This window comes from Podarcis bocagei (genome assembly GCF_964188305.1).
Source record: "Podarcis bocagei genome assembly, chromosome: 9".
Classification (NCBI taxonomy): Eukaryota; Metazoa; Chordata; class Lepidosauria; order Squamata; family Lacertidae; genus Podarcis; species Podarcis bocagei.
The window spans coordinates 65,600,152-65,620,037 of NC_138134.1; the positions used below are offsets into that span (position 1 = coordinate 65,600,152).

General features: G+C 46.0%; 1 protein-coding gene across 6 annotated transcripts in view; it reads left to right on the plus strand.

The window, feature by feature from the left end:
* MAPK10 (mitogen-activated protein kinase 10) overlaps nt 1-19,886 on the plus strand; it is a 244,030-nt gene that overhangs the window by 52,344 nt on the left and 171,800 nt on the right. For 4 of the 6 annotated variants that reach the window (XM_081207164.1, XM_081207163.1, XM_081207167.1 and 1 more), the window contains exon 2: nt 17,537-17,750. The exons of the other annotated variants lie outside the window; for them this stretch is intronic. The gene's annotated coding sequence lies outside the window, so the exon portion shown is untranslated. The remainder of the gene's footprint in view (nt 1-17,536; nt 17,751-19,886) is intronic. 6 annotated transcript variants of the gene reach the window in all.

The window sequence follows — 19,886 nt, forward strand, 5'->3', positions numbered from 1 at the left end:
GCTCCTTCCCTTGAATATTAATTGCTGCATCGCGAAACGCTGCAGTTCGATACCACTTGGAAGACTAGTAGGTGGGTGATAAATAATGCATGGGAGAGCAATGAAGGCAATGCAGTAGCCTTTATTTATTTATTTATACATAAAAATTAATTGGTTTATGCACAAGGTAACGGCTCTCGGTAACACGATCAGCAAGGAGGAAGAACTATACTGATCTATCCTTCCGTACTGCTGCGGCTTGTGAATTAGCTCTCTAAACCTTGGATGGGTCATTTTAGGCCCCCTCTAAATGTGATTGCTGGTTGCTACAAATTCTGACCCCACAACTTTTTGCTGCTCGAGGCAAAAGTCAAGATGGCGCCTCCCCATTCTATGTGCAGAAGCAAACTGTGCCAGCAGTTGAATCTTATTTCCAGCAGTGGCAATATTGGTGGGATGGCACACCCAAAGGCATTAGACTCATTGAGAACACCCCCAGAGTGATGTATTATTATGTGTGTATTCTCCAATATGGATCTCAAACTTTTGATGAGTTAGAGACTTCCCCTGCATGTGAAGACAGGCTCCGGCTGGCGGATTGAGTGGACACAGTGGCGTAGTGTGGGTTGTCAGCACCCGGGGCAAGGCAAGTAGTTTGCGCCCCCTAACCCGTGGATTTGCGCCCCCTAACCCGTGGATTTCCACCCCCTAACCCTAACCCCCAGATGTTGCGCCCGGTGCGGCCGCCCCCCCTGCACCCCCCACGCTACGCCACTGAGTGGACAAGACCGATAGCGGGTCCAACGGTCAAGAAGGCAGTTTCTGCACGTGCTGCAGAAGGAAGTGAGGGACAGATGACGCTCGCCAACCTGGGAAGGTGGCCCATCTTGGAGAAGGAAAACACTGATCCTAAACCTCCCATGCCTCCCATCTTTGGGAGACAAAAAGGCTAAGAAGTAAACCTTACACAAATCCAGAGGGGAGTCCCCAAAACGATTGGATGGCATCTTGTACACCTCCCCCTGGCAACACCTGCACCCAAGCAGATGCCAAATGTATTGCTCTTCTTTCCTTTGGACTACATCAGCAAGGCTGAGAGAGGGGTCTTGTCATCTGGGCAGCCCAAGATCTCCATACACACTGCCCAGGCTTGCGCCCTGGGGAAAGAGACTTTGGTGCTGCTAGCACAGCAGTTTCACTTCACCCTTGGAGGTGCACTCCATTGTCTCTCAAGACAGATGGATGCCAGCAACAATTCTGCAATATGTCTTTGGCACAATAATAATAATATATTGGTGGTGGATTTATTCTGCTTTAGTCCTGTGGTGCTTCCCCAGTGCTACCGCGTCATTGCTGTCTAGAGGGGCTATATATAACATAACAAGAGCGAGACAAAAATACAGTAGTACCTTGGTTGTTGAACTTCATCCTTCTGGGAGTCCGTTTGACTTCTGGAACTGTTCAAAAACCAAGTCGCGGCCTCCAATTGGCTGCAGGAGCTTCCTGCACTCAAGAGGAAACCATGGAAGCTGCGTCAGACATTCAGGTTCCAAAAAACATCCGCAAACCGGAACACTTACTTCCGGGTTTGCAGCGTTTGGGAGCCAATTTGTTCAGGAGCCAAGCCATTTGACAACCAAGGTACCACTGTAAACCAAAATATTTGTGGCATTAAAAGTTGCAAGATTTCAGCAAGAAGTTATGGGATATGTACTCATTGCAAATGGAGCAGTGTGAAACCCGTTGACCGCCCCCCCCCCCGCTTTTGCAGGCACAAATGTCACATGTGGCTTCCTAGAGAAAATCCAGAGCAACATCAACATGATTGTCCAATGAAAAAGATGTCTGCAGGATGGCCACTTATGCATTGCCAAAAAATTACTTCCACTAAGTGAATGATTCAGCCTTTGTCTCTCCCTAAAAGTTTATTTTCATCTCACTTTTTAAATCTCAGCACAGAGAAGATGTGACATTCAGTGTTATTGCAGTAATGAGCAAATTTCATTGTTAATGTTATTCAAGTAATCAACAAATTGGTTGCAAATCCCATTGATGATATTTGTCAACAGAGTGCCTTCTCAACTTGATTTGCAGGATCTACGTTTGTTCATCTTCACAGTGCGCCAAGGAAAGACATTTTTTACTCTCCAGAGATGTATTTGCAGTTATTACCACTAGATGTCTCCATGCTGTATTGAAATCCTAGAACCAGGGTTCTTGTAACCTTGTTATAGCAAAATCTCCCAAATCAGTGGGAGAAAAAACCAGCCCCCTTTTAAATCATTCCAATGCATGTGTTGCTCAGAGAGAAGTGTTCAATCTGTGATGTTCACGTGCACATGAAAGCCACCAGTGAAAAGTCATCAGTTGAGTATTAAACATGCATGTGTGAATCAACCCTTACTTCAATTTCTTTCTTGTGTTTCCCGAGAAGTGTGGTCTGTGTTAGATTGAGGGCTCGAGACTCTTCAGAACAAGAATCAGGATACAGAATAATCTTAGCATATACTGACTGTGTTCTGTTGCTGTGATAAACCATGGTTTATTGTGGCAGAAATGAGCTAGCTCCTTGTGGAAGTGTGTGTGTGTGCCCCATGCACATCCCTTCTCTTCTGCCACAGCTGCCAGGTGGAGTTCAGAAGCTTCCATTTTTTATTAACCCCAAATTGTCATATCGTTTGAACCTGGCAAATTGTGGTTAATCTTCACTGTGGCTTTTGTTTTGTTTTGTCTGAGACAAGCCAACTTCAAACCATGAAGCTGGCTTGTTTCAAGAAACAGTGAAGAAGATTGACCACAGTTTAGTATTTGGACCTAACACCAAACTGTGGTGAATCAAAACTGGGAATGAAAACTTTCGATTTCCCCCTTGTGGAAGAGGACAAGAGCGGAGGTGTTACCGGATCTGCTCGTGTCTGCGCAAAGGCACGCTTGAACCCGGGTCTTACAGATCTGTTCACAAAACTGTTATTTTGGGATCTTTGCTGGAGCAAATGGTGTGCCACAGCTGTTATTGCAATGGGCATGATTGTACCACCCATCCATCATAGTTGGCCGACAAGGGGTAGGGGGAGAAGCTGATTTCGAAAGCTTCTCCACCCCTGCCTTAAATGTATCATTAAGTCTTCTGCAAGAACGTTTTTCCTAAGACACACACATTTCGGCTTAATCCAATTACCAGGGAAAGGTGTTTGCTGGAGGCTATCCCTTGATTACTATCCAGAATCAAATAATTTATGTTAAGGAGGGGTGTTTACTTGCATTAGATATGGCAGAGGTTCCAGAGACTAATTTGGCTTGTACTTGCATGATCCATTATGCATACCACTTTTTTGCAGGAAAATTCCCATGTATAGTTACCACAATGGACTGGATGATTTAGCAGGAACCATTCAATATTTCCCTGAATAAATGGTTGAGCTCCCTCTGACTCCTTAAATTAGCAATGTTCTCACCGCTAAGCCAAAATAGACACACAGTCTTGGGGCACGTGCAGAGTTCCAGTTGAACCAAGCTTCTCGCTCAGATAGTAGAGCAGGAGACTCTTAATCTCAGGGTCGTAGGTATGAGCCCCATGTTGGGCAAAAGATTCCTGCATTTCAGGGGGTTGGACTAGATAGCCCTTGTGGTCCCTTCCAATTCTATGATCTATGAAAGTTGGAAGCATGCAAGTCTGAAGGGAGGCTAGGCTCATTCCCATAATTTATCGTCTATGGTATCTGAAGACAGCTGTAGTGTTCAGCTTTCATCATAGTGGACAGCAACAACCAGTCTCCCACTTCTTCCTTCTAGAATCCCCTCTGTCCTCCCCAGTCTATTATAAGTCTATAATAGTCCCCAGTCTATTAGGTAAAGGGACCCCTTAGGTCCAGTCGTGGCCGACTCTGGGGTTGCGGCGCTCATCTCGCTTTATTGGCCGAGGGAGCTGGTGTACAGCTTCCGGGTCATGTGGCCAGCATGACTAAGCCGCTTCTGGCGAACCAGAGCAGCGGAAACGCTGTTTACCTTCCCGCTGGAGCGGTACCTATTTATCTACTTGCACTTTGACGTGCTTTTGAACTGCTAGGTTGGCAGGAGCAGAGACCGAGCAACAGGAGCTCAGCCCGTCGCGGGGATTTGAACCGCCGACCTTCTGATCAGCAAGTCCTAGGCTCCGTGGTTTAACCCACAGCACCACCCCTGCCCAGTCTATTAGTCTATGGCTAATCCAGAGCATGCTGAAGTGTTGGCTTTGAAGAAGGAGGGGATCTGTCACTAATATAAGTAAGATCCTCAGAGTCAGGCTACAGAAAGTCAGAGAAGCTCGGAAACACTTAGAAGCATAAGATTAACTTGCGGTTTTGCAACACGCCATCCAGTTGAAACTATGTTTTGGGAAAACACTTATCTTAGGGCATGTGCAGTCATTCCCAAAATTATGAAGATAAAATGGTGCCCCCCTCATGACCAGGCAAAGAAAAGAAAATGAGAAGTATCCCTTCCAAAGAGCTCCGGATGCAGGCAAGAAGTTGGGTCATTTGCTCAATACAAGTAGTAATTCTCCACAAACATTACCAAATTGGTATGTGTTCCATCTACAGGGAGAAAGCTCACATGCTTCTTCAGTACATGAATCAGCCATGAAGCCTGGATTCTTCCATGTGTATTCTCCACTTGAAGGAAGAATAGTGCATTTTCATTTGGTGTCAATAATACTGATCTTGGTTGTATTTGGGATAAACTGGTAACAGCTGCATGCCTATAACATGTTTTATGTTTCATCAGCAGTGACAGCTCCTGGCTGATAATTGATCCCCCCCCCAATCTAAATATCAATGTGAAATGTGTTAATTTATAATTAATGGAAAAGAATGGTCTAATCAAAATGCTGTAGAACTAGTTAAATGCACCATTGATTTTTGTTTTTAATTTTTACGCTATGCAGAGGTTGTTTTCCAGAGCAGAAGCACTCTCTCCATGCAAACTTACTAATACAGTGGTACCTCGGGTTAAGAACGTAATTCGTTCTGGAGGTCCGTTCTTAAGCTGAAACTGTTCTTAACCTGAGGTACCACTTTAGCTAATGGGGCCTCCCGCCGCCGCCACACGGTTTCTGTTCTCATCCTGAAGCAAAGTTCTTAACCTGAGGTACTATTTCTGGGTTAGCGGAGTCTGTAACCTGAAGCGTCTGTAACCCGAGGTACCACCGTACTGCATTTGCACAAATATATTTGAGTGGCTGGCTAAGCAGTTGATGGCTTATAGGTGGGGCAGGACAACAGAAAGATCCACTGGATTGTGACTTACCCTATAAGGCTGTGGGTCCTTGAAGGTCACTGGGTCAGTCACTCAGCTGGTCTACCAAGTATCCCCTTAGTATCATGCCCCCACCCAAAAACTCTCCTGCCCCCACCTGGTGAATTACGGAGGGCAGTAGGACACTCCTGTAACTTATTAAAGGTCAGCAAATTATGATGCAATTTTCTAGCTATTTAATGAGTGAGCCCCAATGAACTCAATTTTGTAAGGAGATGTAGGATTGCACCATTCGTCTTCCATTCATTAAAAACCTGTTTTCTGAGCCCACAGTCCTTTGGTCTCCCCCTCGACTGGATAATCCACAACAGGAGATGTAGGGGCTCAGTTTTGGCTAATTGAACTAGTGTGAGAAGAAGGGCAAGATTCATTCTAGAAATTTTGAAACCACTAATGAACTAGTAGCAATTCAAAAATAGGTGAATTGCCAGCAAACAAGCTAGTGCAGACTTTTGGTTCGTGGCTGTGGCATGGCGATCCTTCTACTGAGATTTCTGGGTAATTACATGGAAATCCTCTCCCAGCAGTGCATTATATTAAAATAAATAAATACATTAGCACAGAGAAAATACAGACTCCCAAGGCTAACCATTTTAAAAACTCGCCTCCTTCTCAAATGCATTGCTATGGTAATTTCATATCCCTCCTTTTTAAAGGTTTCAAACTCATTCCTCGAAATGCGGAGCAGCACTTAGAATAGCATCCTATTAACCGAAGCAACACTTCATTAATATTTTTCTCTCTGATTTCCTATCGGTATTATTATCACCATTAAAAACTGCCGACTCCTAAAATTCAGCTGCAGTGTAGATAACGGTGCATTTGTATGTGTGTTTCTCCTGCTTCCCCCGATACTGTTTTTTTTTAACCCCTCCTTGAATAAATTACTATTACTAGGTGGGATGTATTTCAAGAGAAATACTTTGCAGTCGAAACAGCAATTCCATTAAAACTACATCGCATCTGAGAAAACATTCGGCCTTCCTTTGGGGAATTCGAAAGCAAATGTTTTCATGTGATTTAGAAGGCTCTGATGTTTTGCCACAGCAGTGTCTCCAGGGGCTAAGGGACACTCAGTAGCCCCCCCTTAAGCAGCAAAGGGTAGGATATATGTACTGAGATTTTCCCACAGATTTGGCATCAGAGATCAGTGTCACCAGACAGTTGCTGGTGCCCCCTACCTCTGCAAGAGGCCCATTGCTGACCACTCCCCTTACCCCCTAGCCACCATTGCTGCTCCAGCTCCTCTTTGTTGCCAGAGGCAGGGCTACTGAGAAGTGAAGTATAGAAGAGGCCAGGACTTTTGAGCTTTCATTAAAAAAATGTAAGCCTTTAGCCCTCCTAGAAGGACAGTTATGAAACAAAATGTGCAGGTATCCTTCGAATCAGTTTCCTTGCCAGCTAGGCTGCTCTTGCCCTTCTGAGTTTTTTAGCCAATAAGTGAAGTCAGAGATGTGATTCACAAGTGAGTGGTTTGGGCAACAGGCTATATATAGGGATCCATGGAGTTCTAAAGACTGCCTGTTTTCTCCTCCCCTTTAGTGCACTTTTCGTTCCAGTGTGGTGTAGTGATTAAGAGCAGTAGACTCGAAATCTGGTGAACCGGGTTTGCGTCTCCGCTCCTCCACATGCAGCTGCTGGGTGACCTTGGGCTAGTCACACTTCTCTGAAGTCTCTCAGCCCCACTCACCTCACAGAGTGTTTGTTGTGGGGGAGGAAGGGAAAGGAGAATGTTAGCCACTTTGAGACTCCTTCGGGTAGTGATAAAGCAGGATATCAAATCCAAACTCCTCCTCCTCCTCTTCTGCCTCATTTTCTAGTCTTTGGAATCCTGGACAGGATATCCTGTCTCTTGGTGTGTTGATATTTTCTAGAGAAGTGCACAGGGCTGGTTGAGTTGATTGCAGCAGGAATATGTGGCAAGGGATGATTAGATAGTGGAGTTCTTGGGGATGGGTTGTTGCTGCTGGTATAAACACATAAAGGTAAAGGTAAAGGGACCCCTGACCATTAGGTCCAGTTGTGACAGACTCTGGTGTTGTGCGCTTATCTTGCTCTATAGGCCGAGGGAGCCGGCGTTTGTCTGCAGACAGCTTCCGTGTCATGTGGCCAGCATGACTAAGCCGGTTCTGGTGAACCAGAGCAGCGCACGGAAATGCCGTTTACCTGCCTGCCGGAGCAGTACCTATTTATCTACTTGCACTTTGACGTGCTTTCGAACTGCTAGGTTGGCAGGAGCTGGGACCGAGCAACGGGAGCTCACCCTGTCGTGGGGATTCGAACCGCCGACCTTCTGATCGGCAAGCCCTAGGCTCTGTGGTTTAACCCACAGCGCCACCTGCATCCCATAAATACATAGATGGGTATATTAGTGCCAAATTCTCAAATCCTGTTTGCTCAGAATAGGGAAAAGGCACTGCTTGACCTGTGTGCCATTAACAATTTGCATCTTGACTTTATCCAGCATCTGAACAGGATTGCTGCAAATTTGAAATCTCTTTGGACTCCTTCCACCTGAAATATCACAGCTGGTCTTGCACTGACTGTAGCACTGCTAGCCTAAGATCAGTTGATGAAAGACCTACAGTGACACAACTGGTTTACAACTCAATGAAGCTTCTTTGCATAGTTTAGGACTGGCCCTGGTAGAAAGCAGGGTTAAGCCTTTTTGACACTGGAAATGCATGCGCGACCGCCAGAACCCGGAAATAACCTGTTCTGGTACTTCCGGGTTTCGGCGCGTCTGTAACCTGAAAAAACGCAACCTGAAGCTTTACCTGATCGCATAAGATATCTTATTACTACTTTGTGGCAATTGATTTAATTTGGGGTTCTCCAGTCCATCTGCAAAAGAGAACAGAAATCTGCACATGACACAAATCACGCGCTAATTTTATGCAAATATTCTTTTGCAAGTTGGGCAAGCTTTGACTCTTAACTTTTAATTTTGTACACTGCTGCCTTTGAGAGTGTTTTCATCTCATTTTAAGGGAATTTTGTTGAGCGTTATTGTGGTATTATTGTTTTTATGGTCAGAGATTTTAATTTTATTAAACCGTATAATATTTTCATTCTGGAAGTAGCATATAGCAGTGACTAGTGGTCATTGACTTTGATTAATCTCCCTTTAAAAACTACCTAAGCCAGTGGTCTTCAACCTTGGGTCCAGTGGCGGAGGAACCCTCTCTGGCTCCTGGGGCGGGACGCACTGCCCAGCAGTGCATGCGCAACATCCATACGGACTGCACATGTGTGGCATCCCGTATAGACTGTGCACACACGGCAGCCCATACGGTTGCCGTGCAAGAGGCAGACTGTATGGATAGTGTGTACGAGTGGCAGCCCATACGGACGCCACGCATGTGGCGCTCATACTAACTGCGTGTGTGCCCTCGGCTGCTCTACAGCTGGGGGGAGCCAGTGGGCCATCTTGTCCACCCCCCTCCAGAGTGGTGACCGGGGCAGACTGCCCCCCGCCCCCCTTCGTATGCCCCTGCTTGGGTCCCCATAAATTTGTGGACTACAACTCCTGTCATCCCCAACCAGCTTAGCCAATGGACATGGATGATGGGAGTTGTAGTCCAACAACATCTGGGGACTCAAGGTTGAAGACAACTGCCTCATGGTGCTGAATTTCATAAATGGATGGTGCATTGTGTGAAGTACAGTGGTACCTCGGGTTAAGTACTTAATTCGTTCCGGAGGTCCGTTCTTAACCTGAAGCACCACTTTAGCTAATGGGGCCTCCTGCTGCCACTGCGCGATTTCTGTTCTCATCCTGAAGCAAAGTTCCTAACTCATGGTACTATTTCTGGGTTAGTGGAGTCTGTAACCTGAAGAGTATGTAATCTGAAGCGTTTGTAACCCAAGGTACCATTGTACTTCCTTTTATCTGTCTCGAGTCTCATGCCAATCAGTTTTGTTGGATTCCCCCCCCCCCAAAAAAAGGGAGCTGTGGCTCTTCATGACTTGCTTCCTCCTCCAGTTGCCAGTCCTTTCTTCTCTTGCAATAATGGGCAGGGCTCCAAATGTTCTGACCAGCAGTCACAGCAAGGGTGGGAATTACAGTCCGGGGGTGGGTGCCTGAAACAGTCAGGAGAAGCTGTGTCTGCCTCTTCATTCACATCGGGAGACTTAAAATTATATGCATGTTCTCCAGGTGGTCACCTAGCACCCCTCTGTTCCAGAAATCGTCTGCCGCAGCAACTCTACTGAGCTGCGTTAAATCTGATTTACTCTAGTAAGTGTAAGTGAGATGCGAAAATGAAGCCCCCTAGATGCACAATCATAATTCATGCTATTGTTCAGTTCCCCCACAATATCTGTGTTCTATTTTCCTCCCCATTTTCTGTTTTGAATGAGCAATAACAGCAAATAAATTGGGAGACGTTGTAAGATATGACTGTAGGTGGCATAACAGAAACAGAAGCCGAACCTTATCTCGAGTGCATTGTTATGCTTTTATTACCCACTTATTGTATTATTGAATCTATTTTTAGGCTCTTGCTTCTTTATCTTGGGTGTTTTGTGCCGATTTTTCTGTTTGTTTGGTTTTTGTGAGGCTGTTTCATGTAGGAGAAAACCAAGCCCACCCCCCAAAAACAAAACCATCGACTTCTTCTTTGTTTGCTTCTCCAAATCCAATTTCTTGTCATTAATGATGTTCCCAACATGAAAGGAGTCTCCCAAGAAATAATGAATGGCTCTTCACTGCAGCAAAAGCTCAGGAGCTTTTGTTTTCATTTTCGTTTAAGTATTGAAAGATTTCAGAGCGGAAGAGGGGGACTGCGGCTCCTCAGTGCTGTGTCCGCCAGTGATTTGACCTTCAGCCGGTCTCACAAAGCAGTAAATGTCGTGATCGCATTACACGGAAACTGCGGGCTTAAACACAGCGAGATATCTAAGGCCCTTTTCACGTATGAACAATGAACCCGTTGAGGGGATGGTGACCACAGTCGCTCTCCTGACCTTGTCAGGGTTGGTCCATTGGCTGCAGTCTGAGGTGAGGCACCTCCAGAAGCCATGAGAACGAAGAGTAAGTCAGAACCAGAGTGCAAGTCTGGAGGAAGAGCAAATTACCGTATTTTTTGTCCTATAGAGCGCACCGGCCCATAGGACACACCTCGTTTTTTTGGGGGGGAAATGAATTTTAAAAAATTATTTCCCCCCCAGCCGCGGCTGCCGCCCCAAGCCTTGCGGACACCCACCCGAAGCCTCACGAGCCCGGCGGGGCCTCCCACCGGGTGCGCTAGGCTTGCGGACACCCGCCCAAAGCACAGGGAGCCCTCCGGAGGGCTCCCCGTGCTTCGGGCTGCAGGCTGCTGCCCGCAAGCCTTGTGAGCCCGCGGGACCTCCCACCGGGCTTGCAAGGCTTATGGATAGCTTCCTGAAGCCTGGAGAGCGAGAGGGGTTGGTGCACACCAATGCCTCTTGCTCTCCAGGCTTCAGCGAAAGCCTGCATTCGCCCCATAGGACGCACACACATTTCCCCTTCATTTTTAGAGGGGAAAAAGTGTGTCCTATGGGGCGAAAAATACAGTAGGTCTCTGAAGATGAAACTAGGCAACAGGGCTGAGGACCAAGGGATCGTCCACACGTCTGCTTGCCCAGGTTTCCCCCAGGGAAATTTTGGACTCACAGCTGTCCATAGAGGTGCAGGTCATTTCTGTGTCCAGGGCAGCTGTCTGACAGCTCCATCTGGTACTCAGGCTGAGACCCTACCTGCCCGCAGACTGTCTCACCAGAGTAGTGCATGCTCTAGTTATCTCCCGCTTGGACCACTGCAATGTGCTCTACGTGGGGCTGCCTTTGAAGGTGACCCAGAAATTGCAGTTAATCCAGAATGCGGCAGCTAGACTGGTGACTGGGAGTGGCTGCCCAGACCATATAACACCGGTCCTGAAAGACCTACATTGGCTCCCAGTACGTTTCTGAGCACAATTCAAAGTGTTGGTGCTGACCTTTAAAGCCCTCAACGGCTTCGGCCCAGTATACCTGAAGGAGCGTTTTCACCCCCATTGTTCAGCCTGGACACTGAGGTCCAGCTCTGGCAGCCTTCTGGCGGTTCCCTCACTGCAAGAAATCTCATACCAATAAAAAACTTAGTTGGTCTGTAAGGTGCTACTGGAAGGATTTTCTTTAGTTTGTTGCAAGAAGTGAGGTTGCAGGGAACCAGTGCCCCCCCACCCATGGAACACCCTCCAATAAGATGTTAAGGAAATAAACAACTATCTGACTTTTAGAAGACATCTGAAAGCAGCCCTGTTTAGGGAAGTTTTTAATGAATGATCTTTTATCGTGTTTTTAATATTCTGTTTTGGGAGCTACCCAGAGTGGCTGGGGAAACCCAGCCAGATGGGCGGGAAATAAATAAATAAATAAATAAATAAATATTGGCGCATACATCAATTGGGTTTTCTCCAGATTGACATTTGCTCCGATTCAGCGCTAAAGAGCAGGTTATCAGGGGGGAAGTGGCAGTGCAAAGGCAAAACTATTTGGACTTGTGCTTAGAAAGGAAGGAAGAAGCAGAAAACCACTGGGACCCATGCTTTGTAGGCATCAGACAAGTAGAAGTGTGGATCAGACCCAGGCCAGGACCCAAAGAGTCTCCAATGGAAATCCAATTGTGGTGAAAGCTTCACAGTGATTGTACTCCCTCTGACCATGATGTTGTGCCATACCCTCCAATATTTCTCCGATGACCAGCGAACATGTCAGCAAACAAGCATAGGAATTTGCTATTAGAATCTCATCCATGTGGACATCTGAAGAAAGGCCCCTATGTAGGTGCTCACCCCCCCATCCAGATTGGAGCACCTTTTGGAACAAGGCTCCAGGTCTGTTTTTCTCTTTGCACTTTGCAGGTGAAGCATCTGGATGCTCAGGCCAAGCAGCACATTACATTATTAAAAAAAGAGAACACTTTAATGATGTAATGTGTAATTTGGCCTCAGAACCCTGTCACTTTGCCTGCAGAGGCAAACACTGGATTCTGGTTTTTCGCCACACCTCAAGACTAAGTGTCTTTTCTATATTTTTGCTGAACATGCACTATTATCAAGCTAGGTTTTCAGAAGTTGCATTGCAGCAGGTTGATCACAACCTGTGGCAGCCTACCAGCAGTTCAGGAGCATCAGAAAGACCTGCTAGATCAGACCAAAGGTCTTTCTTGACCATCATCCTGTTGTTGTTTTTTACAGATGCTACTGAAGGAAGCCCACAACAACATCTCTTGTTGCTTGCCAGCAAGCAATTCATACTCATAAGGCATCCTGCCTTTAAAGCTGAAGGTTCTATTTAGCTAAAGACCTGTTTTCCACCATCCATGGATGTTTCCAATCCATCTAAGGCTGCATTCACGCCACAGTTCATTTTCCCGACGTCTCCCTGTTAATTTAGGCATTATGTTTGAGCTTCCACGCAGTGTAAAAGCCACTTGCGCGAGGCTGCACTATCCTGTGCAAATAATTTGTTGTTGTTGTTGTTTAGTCATTTAGTTGTGTCCGACTCTTCATGACCCTATGGACCAGAGCATGCCAGGCACTCCTGTCTTCCACTGCCTCCTGCAGTTTGGTCAAACTCATGCTGGTAGCTTCGAAAACACTGTCCAACCATCTCGTCCTCTATCGTCCCCTTCTCCTTGTGCCCTCCATCTTTCCCAACATCAGGGTCTTTCCCAGGGAGTCTTCTCTTCTCATGAGGTGGCCAAAGTATTGGAGCCTCAGCTTCAGGATCTGTCCTTCCAGTGAGCACTCAGGGCTGATTTCCTTCAGAATGGATAGGTTTGATCTTCTTGCAGTCCATGGGACTCTCAAGAGTCTTCTCCAGCACAATAATTCAAAAGCATCAATTCTTCGGCGATCAGCCTTCTTTATGGTCCAGCTCTCACTTCCATACATTACTACTGGGAAAACCATAGCTTTTACTATATGGACCTTTGTTGGCAAGGTGATGTGTCTACTTTTTAAGATGGTGTCTATCTTTCTTTAAATGTTGTTTGTCGTTAAAAACAGACCATGGCCACCCCCTTTCCCCACAAGAAATGGTTAAAGGCAGGTCATGTTCAAATCAGGGCAAACAGTTGCTGAGCTTCCTATTTCGAGGAAGTTGTCTTCCCTCCCCTCCTGGCTTAATACACAGAAATTATTTTCTTCCCTTGCCTCCCTGTGTCCCCAACTTGAATTCCATTGGAGTTTCTCGGCCTAAAGGACTTCATTGTGGTTTTTTTCTTTGTACTCCATGCCTTTGTGCTGCGTTATTGGAGCACCCGCCTGTCTGAAAGAACGTCCCTCAAGGCGATGAATGCTGGATGCATCTCGCTTTGGGACTCGTCAGTTGTCTGCCCTTGAATCGGATGTCGAAATTGCTGTGGGAGGAGGCGATGGCGCTGCTAGAGAGTCGAGAGGGAATAGGGATTTGAATTAGGTCGCCCCCAGTGTGGCAGCAGCTAAGCTGGGATCTGGCAGGCGTTACTTTATGGTGCCAAGGAGCAGCGATGGTTGCTGCTGATCCCTTTAAATGTCCCCAGGCATCGCTTGGCCTGCCTCCTCATTCCTACTCCATGTCATAGGAACATAAGAAGCTGCAGGTACTGAGTGAGACGGTCTAGCTCAGTGTTGCCTTCGCTGGCTGAAAGTCAGGATTTCAGGGGAGGAGTCTCTCTGAGCCCTGCCTGGAGTTTCCAGGGATTGAACCCAGGACCTTCTGCATCCAAAACAAATGCTCTACCAATGAGCTACGGCCTTTCCCCAATAAGTAAGCCATAAATAAATAAGCATCAGTAGTTTACTGCCAAGAATTGCACCGTGAGAATGTTAGAGAAACGTAGAGGAAACCTGGTGAATGTTCTCTCTTTGTTTTAACATCGAGGAGTACTGCAGACAAATTTCCGAGTAGTTATCTCTGGTTGAAAAAAGGTCTGAGATTTGTGTGTGTGTGGTAGAGAATGAGTTAATTGGCACTATTTCATGCAGTTTTGCTTCCATACTATGTTTATCTGCAAGGAAAAAAATAGGCAATAAGTCTTTCCATTTGTTTTTTCCTGTAATTAGTTGGATCAATTTTGTACAGAAAACATTCGGTGCACAGTTACATTACACTAAGCAGAACAGCTCTCTGATGTAAACAAATTTGCAGGAAGCTTTGGAAAAGGAAATGCGGATGATAAAAAAAGAGTTGATGATAAAAGATCACGAGTTCTGCTTACAGAGGCCTGGTCTACATTATCAATATATATCAGATTTATACAACTTTACCTCTTGTGGCTATTCCTAAAGCATGGGTGGGGAACCATTTTCCACTTGGGGTCCACATTACATCACAGGCAACCTTTTGGGGGGGCCTCACACCAGTAGTGGATGGGGCCATAGGCAAATGTGCATATGCTGTAACCTGAATGATCTCCATTCTGTCCAGCAATGCAGGCTTTACCCTTTGGAATTTTGCTGAACTTGAACTTTCTAGCCTAGACAGCTGTTCCTCTCTGAATGGTGGGGTACATTCCAGCCATGCAAAAAGTAGATGTTTCTATCTATGTACTCATCTTTCCATCCAGGCAATGCAAAAGGTAGTATCACTGTTCATTGATACATCCCAACCAGGCAAATGTTCTCAAGGAGGGCAGAGAGCTTGGTAAGGAAAGGGCATGGTCTGGAGAAAAAGAGGTGCAGTCAGTCTTGAGGGACAGAGAGGGGCTTGAGGTTCTCCGTCCCTGCCCCAAAGGATTCTGGGAACTGTAGTTCATAAGGTACTAAGAATTCTTCCTTCGAGGTTCATAGCCTCCACAAATGATGATTCCCAGGATTCCCTGGGAAAGGGAATAGTTCTTAAACTTAGTTTAAATCTTTAGCTTGGATATGCCAAGAAGAAGAAGAAGAAGAAGAAGAAGAAGAAGAAGAAGAAGAAGAAGAAGAAGAGGAAGAAGAAAGCCCAGGAAGTGAGTTGTGCTGAAGAATCACCTGAAACATGAATTTTTAATATGGAAAGCAATTCAGAACAAGAAGAAAAAGTGTGAAGAGGCAGTTTTGCTATAAGGACACAGAGAAACCACAGATTGTCAAGGTTTCCCAGCAGGTATCCACACAGAAAAATAGATGTGTTTGTAATTATCACATTTACAATCGGCGTGGCTGATGTTTTAATTCCCTGCATGGAAGTGCTTTCTGTGGAGGGAATTCATAATATCTGAAGCAGCATTAAATCTCATTTAAATCCACGAGACTTAAATTTTGTCTACTGGCAAGATTAGCTCAACTCATGTTGCTTCTTGAGGCAGAGGACAAGATGGCGCCCAACTCATACCCCCCAGAGAAGCCAACCAGGTTGACTTTTGAGTCTTATTTCCAGCGCTGGTGATGAGACATTGCCCTCCATCTTACCTGAGGGCAGAAGGCTAGAATAGGGGGTGCAAGGCAGGCCGTGAGGTGCATGCACTCTGCCCCCCCAACACCATGCTGTTATTTCCTGATACCTAACACCTGCCACCTGAGGTAGCTTCTTCACTCTGCCTAATAGTAGGGGCAGCTCTGTTGACTGGTGAACTTAACACTCTATGGGGGAAGACCCATAAAACTATAGATCTATATGCAGATTCTAGTCGTTCCATGATGAGTTTTCTCGCATCAGAAAACATCTCCTTGCTTTTCCTTATTATGCTTCTCCTCATCCCATAAACATTGTTCCCCCCCCCAACCACACCTTGGAAGCTTTGTACCATACCCTCCAACATTTCTCCGATGAAAATAGGGACGTCCCGTTCCATAATGATAATTTTACTATTTATACCCCACACATCTTGCTGGGTTGCCCAACCATTCTGGGCAACTTCCAACACACACACACACACACACACACACACACACACAACATAATAAAACATTAAACTTTTAAAAAAACTTCCCTATACAGGATTGCCTTCAGACAGCTTGGGGGGGTTGGATAACTCCGTATCCTCCAACATTTCTCCAATGAAAATAGGGACGTCCTAAGGAGAAGTGGGACATTCCGGGATCAAATCAGAAAACGGGATGGCTCCTCTAAATTAGGGACACCCCTGGAAAATAAGGACACTTGGAGGGTCTGTTATACATCCAAAATATCCGTGTCAGCGAGCTCCTCCCCAACTTAGAATCCAAAACACCCGGAGAAAAATAGATGGTGAAAATACAGGAGAAGGTGTGCAAATATTCTTATTTCACCTACAGACCAATCCATACCCCTGATCTGCCTTGCTACAGAGGGTCAGGTTGCGGGTGAAGATGTCCCTCCACTGGCCTTCGCCATCAATGGAGCTCTTCATGATTGCTGACAGCCACCATTTTTCAATTGTTCACCACTTATCTATATACTAGGAAGTAGGCCGTTGAAATCAGAGACCTGCCACCCTCTCCATAATTTTCTTTTAGGATAGCCTCAGAGTATTGCATCTTGCCAGCAATGCCTGTGCATTTCTGGAGTGTTTTTAACCTGTTCGCTGTGCTCTCAGTACAGTACATTTTCGGTCTGCATCCAACTCAATTATGGGCAGTATACGGAATGAATTTAATTAGATTTGCCATAGCCGAAAGGAAGTCTGTATAATGTAGAGTCAGGGGAGGCTGTCCATTGCTGTTGTTAAGATTTTGCAAAGAAAACCAGAGAAAGTTGATGGCTGATGCATTTTGCATTTTGATGATGTATTTTGATGCAAAACCAAGGGCCAAATTGGATGTGAAAATAAATGCACCTGAATCTAATGAGCAGGGTATTTTTTTATTTTTATTTTTAAAAGGAAATTGTATCGGTTGGAGCTAATAATATCAATGAGATTGAGCAGGCATGGGAGGGGGGGTGCGAAGACCCACCCTTCATAGCTGTCAACTTTCCCTTTTTCTTGTGAGGAATCCTATTCGGAATAAGGGAATTTCCCTTAAAAAAGGGGAAACGTTGACAGCTATGCCACCCTTTTCTCTGCTGCAGTCCTGAGGAAAACAAGTCTTTGCTTTGGGGAAACCTCCTGTTAGCATTGCCTTTTGTTATGGGGTCCCAAGTATGCAAATCATATTAGTTGTTCTACATTGCAAGTTTTTCCCAGATTGCAAGCTGATAGCAGAAAGCTGGGAATCAATTATGTACACTGATGGTGCTATATAAGTAATAGCGCACAGCAATAATAAGAAGAAGTGTGGGGTTTTTTGGGTGGGGGAGGAGAGCTTTTAATCTTAGCAATTGCCAGATTGAAGAGCTTAAATCAACCTCTCTTGGTTTCTCAAATGTTTGGCAGGTGTGAAACTGGGGATTCAAGCCCTCCCTGCATTGCCTTTTCTCTGAGCTCCAGATGAAGCGGAGACTTTGCAGACAAGAGCACCTAAGGAGGGAGAGCGGCAGCAGGAGGAGTTGGCGTTCAGCTGCAGAGCTTCAAGTCTTCCCATCCATAGGTGGCCAAGCACCAGCATTTTAAAGGTCTCCATCTCCCTTTCCTGCCTTTAGACACTAAGGTATGTCTCTTTTGCCGTAGGAATTTAGGTGGCGCTTGGCCATGTGGTCTCTGCCTCGGCATTGACGCCTCTTGCCTCCCTCTGCTTCTTAATTCCAAGCACTTAATACTTGGCTTGCTCATATTCTGCTTCTGCTGCCCTTCTCTTCCATGTGCCAGCTTGTTCCTCCCACTCTCCAAGCCAGCCCTTAGCACTGTGTGCTTTCAGTATGTTCCCACGCCCTGTCCTACACCCAGCGGTTTCATGGTAACGAAGATGGTTGCATTTCTAAACAGTAGGTTGAGGCTAGAGAAGGAGTGAGAGGAGCTGGCTGAGTGGCAGGTTCAGTACATACTTTCCCTGCAGAAGATCTCAGGTTCAGTCTCCAGCCTCTGCAGGTAAAGTTGAAAAAGTCCTCTGCCCATAGCTGTCAACTTACAGATTTGAAAATAAGGGACCCGCAGCCTCGAAAATAAGGGATCAGCAGCCAAAATAAGGGATTTTCCTAGCACAGGTATGTTCAACTTCTGAGCCCCTCCAAGCCAAAGGCAGAAAGCCCAGCCAACAGCCAAACGAAGCCTCAAGCGGTGGTTCCCACAGCGCAGCAACCCAGCAAAGGGGATGCAGCAAGGAAAACCACCGTCACCTCTCCGCTGGGAAGTGCTGAGCAAAGGCGAGTCCCCAGGCAACGCGGCTCATTTGATCAGCACAAGGCATGCAAACTCCACCCCCCAGTCATTCTTAGACTGGCCGGCAGGGAGGGAGGGAGGGAGAGGAGCTGCTTCCTTTGAAACCCAGGAAATTTAAGGGACATCATCAATAAGGGACAGCAGCGGGACACGGCGCTGGGATAAGGGACTTTCCTGCCAAATAAGGGACGGTTGACAGCTATGCCTCTGCCCCCAAACCTGGAGGCTGCCTGTCAGTGTAGATAGCACTGTGCTATTTGAACCTGTGGCACAGCTTTTTATATTATTAATTTGTGTCTTTCTGCTTTCAAGCATCTGAAGCTCAAATGGCCTGTTCCAATAACAACAGAAATAATTCAAGAAGTAGCTTTATCTAGCTTGGATAAAGCAAAATTCATTTTAGTTCTTGCAAGGAACTCCAGTCATTTAGGGTGCTGAGCGCCGCAAGGAACTGGGAGTACAAGGCAGTTGCAAACAAAGCAGTTCCCATCCCTTGATCCTAGCCAGAATTCCTGGCTAGCTTGATTTATTCCAGCTTGTTCAATCAATCAATATTTCCTTAATGCACAGAAAGAAAATTGCCTAACAGGCTGCTCCATCCCAGGCTTTGTACTTGACTTGCAAGGCAGAGCTTGCTCGGGCAAAAAGAATTAAAGAGGTGGAGTTTGACTGTATGCAGATATGGAAGCTGAGACTTGTATTGGCCTCTTAGCATCAAGCTTTCAGCAGTTTCCAAGGTTCTTGGTGCACAGGGACACAACAAAGCCAGCCAGCTGTTGACCTGAGGACCAGACTGGATGCAGGACTGGGAGACCAACATCTGCTGAGGCCCATCTTATGGAGAATGGCCCATTTGCAGTCCCTGGAGCCTCTCAGGCTGCCCATCTCCTTTCTTACCTGACTTCCCTGAGCATATAACCAGAATTAAGAGGAAATAACTGGTGCAGCCACCTGTACCCAGCTTGCCATGTTGTTCAGGGTGGATTGGATCACTCACAAAAAAAAAACCAAAAACATATTTGAGGGGCCAGTGCTGCCAGGTGTGATAAGGTGAGCTCACTCAGTGAGGGGGTCCAAGGAGGGCATCTTGCCCCAACTCCCTGCTCCCAAGAACTTGCGTCACATATAAAGCTAGGAAGGGGAGATCTTGTAGCATCAAAAGGAAAAGTGTGCACAACTTTATCACCTCCTATGTCTGTTGCACCAGTCACTTTTCTCAATGCCTGGCTCCAGTCTCCTGCACATTCTTTTTTCTGCTGCTTAAAAACCTGCCCGTCCCCTTTTCTGGCTCCACTGCTTTGTGTGGAATAATAATAATAATAATAATAATAATAATAATAATAATAATAATTTATTATTTATACCCCACCCATCTGGCTGGGCTTCCCCAGCCACTCTGGGCGGCTTCCAACAGAATATTAAAATACAATAGTCTATTAAACATTAAAAGCTTCCCTAAACAGGGCTG